Raw genomic sequence first — 12,040 nt, forward strand, 5'->3', positions numbered from 1 at the left:
GTCGCCTGGTTTGTACAAGCCGAGGCCCAATTTGGGCTGAGACAAATCTCCGCCAACACCACCAAATTTTTCTACATGGTGGTGTCGCTCAGCAACTCCATGGCTGCGAGAGTGGCGAGTCTGCTTGAACGCCCACCTGAACACAATAAATACCGATCGCTGAAAACCCAGCTTTTACAGACTTCTGGACTATCGGAGTCTGAGTGCGCCAAACAGTTGCTCTCCTTGTCTGGCCTCAGCGATGTTAAGCCATCAGAGCTAATGGACCACATGCTGTCTCCTGGAAATCACCAGCTTTGTCTTATTTTAAAAAGAACTCTTCATGCAGCAAATGCATGATCAAGTTTGCATAGCCCTCACTAATGCTTCGTGTAGGACTGTGAGGAGCTTGCTTGCCCAGGCAGTGGTGCATTATTCCTCCTCCTTTTACTGCTTCTAAAAGGCCCCTAACTTAAGGATGCCCGCAGCTGCGAAACAGACGATGCTGGGCCTGTGCTTTTACCAGGCTCGCTTTGGTACGAATGCTAGGAAGTGCCGACTGCCTTGCAGCTTCGACGATGCCAGTGCCAGAGGTCTGTGAACATTGTGGGTTCCAGCTGTCAGGGTCGTCTGCTATTCATCACACAGACACCCTTTCAGAGTGACACTTCCTGTGTGACACAGGTGCTCAAGTGAGTGTGCACTGGCATCACCTATTGATGAGGAAGCAAAGGGTGAGAAAACCTCACCGGAGGCCGCCAACGGCAGCGGGATCCAGACTTACGGGACCACAGCGGGTGACGCTGAGCTTCAGCGAACGTTACGCATGGGACTCCGTCACAGGTAAAGTGGCTAGACTTCTGCCAGGGTAGATTTTCAAGGACTGTTTGCCGATCTAAAGAACTGCTGGCCTGTGGGTGTCAAGGACTTTGGAGTCATTACCCTGCTCCCCTAGTAAGTTCCCCACAAAGACTCTGTCAAGCACATGCACCACCACATGTGAGTTTACTCGACTTCTGGGCAACTTCCCAAACCTCAACAAGCCCACATTCTCCACTACAGTCACAAAACATGGGGTCAAGCACCACATTCCCACAGCTGGCCCACCAGTCCATGCCCACTGTGTAGACTGGACCCAGAGAAGCTGGAAACCACGAAGGCCGAGTTTGCCAACATGGAAAGACTTGGCAATAGCTCTTCACATGGCCTTAGACCACCTGGACAACACAAACACCTATGTCAGGATGCTGTTCATCGACTATAGCTCAGCATTTAATACCATTATTCCCACAATCCTGATCGAGAAGTTACAGAATCTGGGCCTCTGTACCTCCCTCTGCAGTTGGATCCTCAATTTCCTTACCGGAAGACCACAGTCTGTGCAGATTGAGGATAACATCTCCTCCTCACTGACGATCAACACTGGTGCACCTCAGGGGTGTGTGCTTAGCCCACTGCTCTACTCTCTCTATACCCGTGACTATGTGGCTAGGCATAGCTCAAATACCATATATAAATTTGCTGATGCTACAACCATTGTTGGTACAATCTCAGATGGTGACGAGAGGGCGTACAGGAGTGAGATATGCCAACCAGTGGAATGGTGCCGCAGCAACAACCTGGCATTCAATGTCAGTAAGATGAAAGAGCTGATTGCGGACTTCAGGAAGGGTAAGATGAAGGAACACATACCAATCTTCATAGAGGGATCAGAAGTGGAGAGAGTGAGAAGTTTCAAGTTCCTGGGTGTCAAGATCTCTGAGGATCTAGCCTGGTCTCAACATATTGATATAGTCATAACGAAAGCAAGACAGCGGCTGTACTTTATTAGGAGCTTGAAGAGATTTGGCATGTCAACAAATACACTCAAAAACTTCTACAGACGTACCGTGGAGAGCATTCTGACAGGCTGCATCACTGTCTGGTATGGAGGGGCTATTGCACAGGACCAAAAGAAGCCGCAGATGATTGTACATCTAGTCAGCTCCATCTTGGGTACTAGCCTGCAAAGTACCCAGGACATCTTCAAGGAGCGGTGTCTCAGAAAGGCAGCGTCCAATGCTAAGGACCTCCAGCACCCAGGGCATGTCCTTTTCTCACTGTTACCATCAGGTAGGAGGTACAGACGCCTGAAGGCACACACTCAGTGATTCAGGAACAGCTTCTTCCCCTCTGCCATCCGATTCCTAAATGGACATTGAACCCTTGAACATCACCTCACTTTTTAAATATATATTATTTCTGTTTTACACTGGTTTTAATTTATTCAATATACATACACTGTAATTGATTTACTTATTTTTTTCTGCTAGATTATGTGTTACATTGAACTGCCGCTGCTAAGTTAACAAATTTCACGTCACATGCCGGTGATAATAAACCTGATTTGGATTTTCTCTTGCTTGTGATTTGACTAAAACTAGGGGTTATGGGTTTAGTGTGAAAGGTGAAATATTTAAAGGGAAATTGTGTGACAGCTCTCAACTATATATGATGTTGGAAAGGCAACAAAGAAAATCTTGACCTTCTTCCACAGTGCAGTATAGCATTCGGAGATTGCTCTCTGCAACCAAAAGTCTTGATTTTTTGAACCTTGGCTTCAGCTCAAAGTCATTTTGTAGTGAGATCAGTTCTTCCTCCATCCTTCCTGTTAATTTCCCATATCAAGTGTTCAGGAATGGATTTATTACCAATCTGGAATTTGGATCGTGACAGGATCCTGAGATCTTTCTGAGATGTCTATGCAGCTCACCTAAGTGAGCAGGGTATGACTGAAGATCATCTGGTATGCTTCCTTTCTCTTGCAACTCAGAGAGGCTCGGAAATTGGAAAAGGTCACAGCTGCCAATGTTGCACTTAACTTGAACAGAATCAGGTTTATTATCACCGGCATGTGATGTGAAATTTGTTAACTTAGCAGCAGCAGTTCAATACAATACATAACCTAGCAGAGAGAAAAAATAATAATAAATAAAATAAAACATAATAATAAATAAAGAAGTAAATCAATTACGTATATTGAATAGACTTTTTCAAAATGCGCAAAAACAGAAATACTGTGTATTAAAAAAAGTGAGGTAGTGTCCAAAGCTTCAATATTCATTTAGGAATTGGATGGTAAAGGGGAGGAAGCTGTTCCTGAATCGCTGAGTATGTGCCTTCAGGCTTCTGTACCTCCTACCTGATGGTAACTATGAGAAAAGGGCATGTCCTGGGTGCTGGAGGTCTTTAATAATGGATGCTGACTTTCTGAGACACTGCTCCCTAAAGATGTCCTGGGTACTTTGTAGGCTAGTACCCAAGTTGGAGCTGACTAGATTTACAACCTTCTGCAGCTTCCTTCGGTCCTGTGCAGTAGTCCCTCCATACCAGACAGTGATGCGGCCTGTCAGAATGCTCTCCACGGTACATCTATAGAAGTTTTTGAATGTATTTGTTGACATGCCAAATCTCTTCAAGCTCCTAATAAAGTACAGCCACTGTCTTGCTTTCGTTATGACTATATCAATATGTTGAGACCAGGTTAGATCCTCAGAGATCTTGACACCCAGGAACTTGAAACAGAAATATAGAGATGACTGAATTGACTTTGATAAGATTCACATCATCCCTTGCAATTGAAGATTCATTTAATTAAACTTTGAATAATTCTGATAAATAAGCAACATCATACATAATATTCTTAAGTTGATTACTGAATGAAGCATCTGGATCTTCAAAGAATTTTATCATAGATTCCAAATGCACATAAAAGCCTCTCAGGCCATTTCCTTTTGAGAGCAATTTGACTTCTGTGTTTAACGGCAAGCATTCTAACGTTCATTATTCTCAATACAAACCTCTGGACTGAGAAGATGGAACTTGATTTTATTTACCACTGTGATAATGGTATTTAATGAATTGTGCAGTTGATCACATTGGCTTTTTGGGACAAGATATTTTCTGTGATTTACACACGGAATAGTAAATATGTTAGGTACAGCTTTTCAGAAGAAAGTAATAATCCCACGGTGGTGCCCTATCATTGATGGTGCCCCATTTATTGCACAAGCAACAATGTTGGTGAGCAGAATGTCAATCTCCTTGAAACATTGCTCAACAACCCAAAATATTGAGTCCCCCTTTGTATCAGTTTCTAGTCCCCTTGCAAGTAACAAAGTTTAAACTATGCTTACACCTCTTATAAAACAAACACAACCAAGAAGCAAAGACTTATTGCCTGACAAAGTTGACTCATCCAACTGCAGTGTAAATTCTGTTGTCCTAAGTATATTTCATACTGTGCCTGCCAAGGTTTCAGACATTTCATCGATTCATCTTTGCACAGAATTGTCACTGAACAGAATTCACTTTAATTATTTGGTCTGGTCAATTATGCAAAACCGTACTCAGAACCTCCCTTACTGCTGGCAGAATCAGTTCTTCTCATATTGTATGGGGCTTCCCAGATTTAACAATGAAATGTTGTATGAAGCGCATAAAACTTTGATGTTTTGTTGTGAAGTGGTGGCAAATATGTTCCGAAGTGTATTTTGTTTCTGAAAGTTTTCACAAAGTGACTGAAAATGAACCAAATTCTTGTTTGCTTTATCAGAGTTTATTCTCTTCAAATGTTCAAGCAACCTGGCTGGTTTCATTGCCTCATTTGAAAATTTTTTTTTCACACTACGGACACATTGGCTGCTGTTGATTGCTTGGTATAAATCCATATTTCAGATACTCCTCAGTATACTGTCCACACTTCTTTATCATTTGGTCTGCTTCTGCCATTTTCATTATGGATTAACAACCACAGTCAATCACTCATAGTTTAAGTCTAACCTCAAGCGCTGCGATCAATACAGGGGAAAGTTATGACATCATAATAGCTCAGGCAAAACCTGACTTCCTGCCTGAAGGTACGTAAAGAGGGACAGCGATATCTCAGTTGGGCCGTGAGCTAGAGAAATGAGGTCAAGACAATTTGGAAGGGAAGATTCTGAACTTTACCCCATTGAATGCCATACTGCTATTCACAGGAGATGCATCACAGGAATGGGAATTGTATTAGCTAACAGTAGCGAACAGCAATAATGCACAGGAAAGGCCTGGAAATAACAAGATTTCTTCAGTCCAGATTTCTCATGATATGCCAAATACAAGTGTCACATACTTTTCGACAACTATAACGTGCTTTGAGCAAAGTCTAAGAGAATGGTGGGTTAGTAGGAGATGAGGTGATTATGTGATCATTGTAATCATTATGAGGCACTGAGGATCAAATGTTTATGGTAAGTAATTAATTTCATAAATTTCCCTCAGCTCTCCTTCTTGCTACTGAGTGCACACTCCCTCCCCCACCCCGGAGTGCCTCCTTTATCTTTATCTCCCCCCTAGAAACCCTAACTGCCCCCGGGGGGGGGGAGTGATGCGATATTTCCCCATTTTGGGAACCACTGATCTAGAAGAAGACCTTTCAACCACAACCCTCTGTCCTCCATGGGCAAGCCAGCTCTGAATCCAGGTGGCCAATTCACCACTGATCCCATGCATTCGAATCTTCTGGAAGAGCCTCCCATGAGAGAACTTGTCAAATGCCTTACTGAAATCCATGTAGACAACATCCACAGCTCTATCTTCATCAATCACCCTTGTCATCTCATCAAAAACTCAATCAAGTTAGTATGAAACAAAGTCCTGTACAAAGCCTTGCTGGCTGTCCATAATTAGGCCATGGCTTTCCAAGTGCTCATAAATCCTATCCTTAAGAATTCTCTTCAATATCTTCACTGCCGCTGATATGAGACTCACCAGTCTATATGTTTCCAGGATTATCCCTGGTTTCCTTCTTGAATATCCTATGGCTAGAGAGGACCACAAAGACATTGGTCAAGGCCCCAGCAATCTCTTCTCTAGCCTCTCTCAATAACCTGGGCTATCAGGCTCCGGGGGCTTATCCACCTTAATGCTTTTTAAGAGACCCAACACTACCCCTTCTTTTATTTTAAAATGCCCTGGCATATTAACACTTCTGGCTCTGATCTCCCTATCCTCCAAGCCCTTCTCCTTGGCAAATCCTAATGTAAGGTACCATTAAAGGCCTCAAGCACATTTTCTGCATCCAAGCAAATGTTCCCCCCTTCACCCTTGAGTGGTGCTACTGTCTCACCAGCTATTTTCTTGTATGTATTGTCAGGAACCCCGTAACGGGTTGAAAAGGACCAGCAGAAACGGAACACACCTGGAGTCTGGTTTACTATAAATTAAGACTATGTTTATTACTATAACGAATTAATATCATTAAACCGAATAATACAGGTTATAAACTATTATATATACATATATATATATATATCTGTAAATGTGTGTGTGGATACAAAAATAATAGTCCAGGAGGTAGATATCAGTCTTACGGTGTCAGGTAAGTTTAAGCAATTCAGTTCACTTTGTGTTGCGTTGAGTTGAATTGATGGAGAGGGAGAGTTAATTGAGTTGATGTTCAAGTTGGCAGCTTTAGTTGTTCTTGCTTCCGAAATCTTCAGAGTCACTTCGTGTGACCCCCCCCCCCACACACAGACACAGATGGATAGAGCCCCTTCTAGGGAATGGTCTACTAACCCACAGCACAGGTTCACCAACAGCAGACCCCCACAGGCAAGCTCTTACCCGCACTGGTAATCACGGGTGGAAATTAATCGGTCTGTGGCCTCCACCCTCGTGGTGGTCTGAAACTCCGCCAGTGGTTTCTCGGGTAGCTTCCGCAGTTCTCTCGTGTAGTGTCTCCTCTGCCGTTATCAGACTGAAGGATCCACTTTTTATAATCCATCCAAAATTCCAGCGTCCGTTACCTCAACCACTTTGAGCTATTACCATGGTGACTTTCCAGCTCGTGTCTCAGCTTGCACCATATTCTCTCTCTCTCTTTTAATTGCCTCCTTGTTCATTAGACTGCTGAACTTTCCAGCAGTTTCTCACTTGCATGACAGTATAGAATGTCTCGGCATTCTCTTTAGTTCTACTTGCCAAGGACTTTTCATGGCCCCTCATAAATTTCCTGATTCCCTTCTTGAGTTCTTTTATGTTGTCTTTAAAATCATCTCCCTCAACGCCTAATGTTCTCTTACCTTACCATCCTTGTTCTTCCTTCTGACTGGAACATACCTGTCCTGTACTCTGTGCAGTTGGTCTTTAAACACCCTCCACGTCAGATGTGGACTTGCCCAGAAACAGCTGTTCCCAATTAACTCTCCCTACTTCCGGCCTAATACGTTCATACCTGTAATTTGCCCTGATCCAATTTAATACTCCCCTGCAAGGTCCGTACTTATCCTATGGCTTCCTTAGAACTTTATGACCTGTGGTCACTCTTGCCTAACTGCTCACCCACTGAAAGGTCAGTCATCTGGCCAGGCTCATTACCCAACACCAGGTCTAGTACAGCCCCTCCTCTTGTTGGACTATGCACATGTTGATCTAAGAAACAGTCCTGGATGCACTTAACAAATTCTGCTCCTTCTAAACCTCCTGCACTAAGAAGCTCCCAGTTTATATTAGGGAAGTTGATGCCCTCATGACAACACCCCTATTATTTCTACAGCTTTCCTTAACTTGTCTACACCTCTGTTCCTCAATGTCCCAGTGGCTATTGGAGGGTCTGTAGTACAATCTCATCAGAGTGATTGCAAACTTCCTATTTTTGAGTTATACCCATATAGATTCAGTGGACGAGTCCTCCATTATGTCCCCTCTGAGTTCAGGTATGATATTGTCCCTGATTAGTAGTGCAACTCACCCCTGCCCACCACCTCTTTTACATCTATGTTTTCTAAAACATCGAAAACCTGGAACATTAATCATCCATTCCTGTCCCTCTCTCAACCGAGCCTCTGTATTAGCCACAACATCGTAGTTCCATGTACTGATCCATGCTCTAATTTCATCACCTTTACCCATAATACTCCTACCATTAGAATACACACACCTCAAAACTAACCATCCCATTATATGTAATAATTTGCTCCTGTCTGTTTTTATTGACCTGACCTCCACCCTCCTCTCCATTCCTTCACTTTCTGACCTAGTACGCTGGTTCACATTCCTGTGCCAAATGAGTTTCAATTCTCCCGGATAGCATTAACAAATGTCCCTGCCAGGATATTGGTTCCCCTCCAGTTGAGGTGCAACCTGACCCTCTTGGATAGGCCACCCTTGCCCCAGAAGAGGTTCCAATGATCCAAGAACCTGAAACCCTGCCCCCCACAGCCACTCATTCATCTTTACTATCATCCTATTCTTGCTCTGACCAGAACGCTGCACCAGGAGTCATCAAGAGTTTAGTAGCTTGGAGTTACTGCTCCTCAGCCTCTTTCCTAACTCCCTATACTCTCTCTGCAGGACCAGCGTCTCCCTTTCTACATGTCATTCGTCCCAATGTACACCACAACCTCTCAATGCTCTCACCCTCCTCCTTGACAGTGTTCTGCAGGTGTGCTGAGAAATCCCAGACCCTGGCACCCGGTAGGTAACAGACTGCAATGTTGTCGTTCTCTCACTCGCTACCATGAAGAATGACTCACTCCTAACAAGCTGCCAACGCCTTCCCAAAACGCCATGACCGTTATTGGCCCAGGTTTACCTCATGAAGATGTAGAATCCTTGCCCCGCCTTGGTGAGGCGCGTTCGCACCTCAAATTTGCGAGGTTCCCCTCCATAAATACAAGAGATTCTGCAGATGATGGCAATCTTCAGCAACACACACAACGTGCTGTCGAAACTATGGAGGGCAATAAACGTTCAACGTTTCCGGCCGAGACCCTTCATCGGGACTGGAGTGGAAGTAGGCTGGAGCCAGAATAATGAGACGGCGGGTGTTTGGGAAGGGTACAAGCTGGCAGCTGGCAGGTGATTAGTGGCACTAGGTGTGGAGTAAGGTGGGTATAAGGTAAGAAATTGTGAGGGGCTAGGTGGAGCCAGCAAAGGGACAAGGAAGACGGAATCTGATAGGAGCTGACAAAGCAAAAGGAAGGGGACGTAACGAGAACAGAAGAGGCAAGTTACAGCAGTGGGTTGCCATTACCTTCTGCCGGGTGAGTTTCCAAAGAGATCACCAGCTCGTAACCCAGCACGGATGGAAAGCGTGCAGGGGAGCCGGCTGGATTCGAACTCGGAACCTTTTGTCCCGAAGTCCGACGCTGATGCCACTACACCACCAGCCGGGTCCTAAATATAACAAAAACGTCAATGATGTCTTCTGTCAAATATCTAACTTCTGAAGAGTTTAACACGTGTATTAATTGGACAAAACACAATGTGCTTAGGAGGAAGAAAATGTATTGGGCACTGGCAAGAAACATTTAAAATCATCATCGTCAGGATGCCAGGCTGAGATAATATCCCCAGTCCAATCCTGGATATAATTCTAAGGAATAATTATAGTGGAATCCAGCTCCTACAGTCACTTGCGGACTCACTGGTGATTCCACAGACTAACTGACTGAGTGAGTCTCTCCCCCCACTTGCAGTCAGTGAACACCCTCCCTCCAGTATGAATTTGCTGGTGTGACGTAATCCTCTGTAACTGAGTGAAACCCTTCCCATTGTGAAGGGGAAGGTCTCAATAGTGTGTAATTAGCTTGTCAGACCTAGTGAATCCTTACTCACACATGAGGCGGTCAAACAGCTTCTCAGCAGCGTGAACTAGGTGATGTACCATTAACATGTCAAGCTGAATGTATCCCTTCCCACACTGAGCAGGCAGACAGTTTCTCCATGGAGTGAACATGCTGGTGTCTAGACAGGGTAGATGAATTGGAATATGCCTTCCCACACACAGGGCAGGTGAAGGGCCTTTCCCCGGTGTGACTGCGCCGATGAATTTCCAGATGAGACGGGTAATAGAACGCCTTGCCACATTCCCCACATTTCCATCGTTTCTCCTTGGGGTAGTGGCTCTGCGATCTCGACAGTCCAGATGCTTGGCTGAAGCCTTCTCCACACTCGGGACCTGAGAACAGTTTCTCCCCGCTGTGAATGATGCTGTTCACTCCCACGTCCAAAGGTTGCTGGTGTTCTGACCTTGCTGGGCTGAGTGACTCTGGCTGATCTTGGCGCCTGGTTTGGATCAATCTTCCTCTTGTTGCTAGCACCCTGCGAAACAGGTTTAGAGCAGGAGAAGGGAGAAGAAAAATAAAATACAAAGATGAGCCCACGAACACTACCTCACTGCCCCTCTTTTCCACTCTTTTTCTTTTGTAAGAGCAATTTTATGTCTTGCACTGAACTGCTGCTCCAAAACAACAAATTTTAGGAGATGCATTCAGTGGCCATTTTATTAAGTACACCTGCTCATTAATGCAAATATATAATCATATGGCAGGAACTCAATGCATAAAAGCAGGAACTAAAAAATCATTAAAGCATGCAGACATGGTCAAGAGATTCAGTTGTTATTCAGACCAAATATCAGAATGGGGAAGAAATGTGATCTAAGTGTCTTTGACTGTAAAATGATTGCTGGTGCTGGATAGGATTGTTTGAGTATCTCAGAAACTGCTGGTCTCCTGTGATTTTCACATACAACAGTCTCAAGAGTTTACAGAGAATGTGCAAGAAATTTTAAAAAAAAAATCCAGTGACTGGCTGTTCTGTGAGTGAAAAAACGATAGAGGACAGAGGAGGCTGGCTAGACTGGTTGAAACTGACAGGAAGGCGACAGTAACTCAAATAATCACACATTACAACAGTGGTGTGCAGAAGAGCATCTCTGAATGCACAACACATCGATTCTTGAAGTGGATGGGCTACAGCAGCAGAAGACAACAAACATAATAAAGTGGTCACTTTATTAAGTCGAGGAAAACTTTATACTGAGTGTATATAAAATTTTGAAAGCCATTCATAGGGTAGTTTGAGTGTTTTCCCTGGGGTGAAATCCTCAAATACTAGGAGTCAAGACACAAGAGTCTGTGGATGCTGGAAATCTGAAGCAACGCACAAGGGAGCTGGAGGAACTCAGCAGTTCAGGCAGCATCTGTGCAGAGAAATGGAGACGTCAGTGTTTTCAGTGGACATTCTCTCTTCCCTCCTCTCCCACTGGGCAGAAGATACAAAAGACTGAAGACACATACAATTGCAAGGAAAAGTTTGTGAACCCTTTGTAATTACCTAGTTTTCTACATTAATTACTCATAAAATGTGATCAGAAAAAAATGAATAACACACAAACAATTGTACTTTTCGTGTTTTTATTGAACACATTAATTAATCATTCACAGCCCAGGCTGGAAAAAGAATGTGAACCCTTGTATTTATTAACTGATAGAACCTCCACCAAATGTTTCCTGTAGCTGCTGATTAAACTTGCACAACAGCAAGGAAGAATTTTAGACCAATCTTCCATACAAACCTGTTTCAGTTCATCAATATCTCTGGGATACTTTGCATGAACAGCCCTCTTCAGCCATGCCACAGCATCTCAATTGGGTTAAGGTCTGGATTCTGACGTGGCCATTGCAAGATACAAATGTTCTTCTTTTTAAACCATTCTTTTGTTGATTTACTCTTGTGTCGCATCATCCAACTTCTATTAAGCTTCAGGTAACAGTCTGCTACCCTGACACTCTCATGTAAAATGTCTTGATACAATTTTGAATTCATTGTTCCCTCAACAATTGCAAGCTGTCCAGGCCCTGAGGCAACAAAGCAGCCCCAAACCGTGATGCTCCTTCCACCATGCTTCACAGTTGCGATGAGGTTTTGGTGTTGGTGTGCAGTGCCCTTTTTCCTCCAAACATAGCAGTGTGCATTTCTGCCAAAAAGTTCGACTTTTGTCTAATCTGTCCTGAGAACGTTGTCCCAGATGCATTGTGCAACATCAAGGTGGTCTTTTGAAAACTTGAGACGTGCAACAATGTCTTTTTTTTTTGGAGAGCAGTGGTTTCCTCCATGAACACCATTCTTGTTCAGAGTTTTTCTTATAGTGGATACATGAACAAAGACTAGAGCAAGTTCTAGAGATTTCTACAGGTCTTTTTCACCTCTTTCAACATTGCACACTGTGCTCTTGGCATGATCTTTGTAGGAC

The sequence above is a fragment of the Mobula birostris genome, chromosome 10, assembly GCF_030028105.1.
Source record: "Mobula birostris isolate sMobBir1 chromosome 10, sMobBir1.hap1, whole genome shotgun sequence".
Taxonomy (NCBI): Eukaryota; Metazoa; Chordata; class Chondrichthyes; order Myliobatiformes; family Myliobatidae; genus Mobula; species Mobula birostris.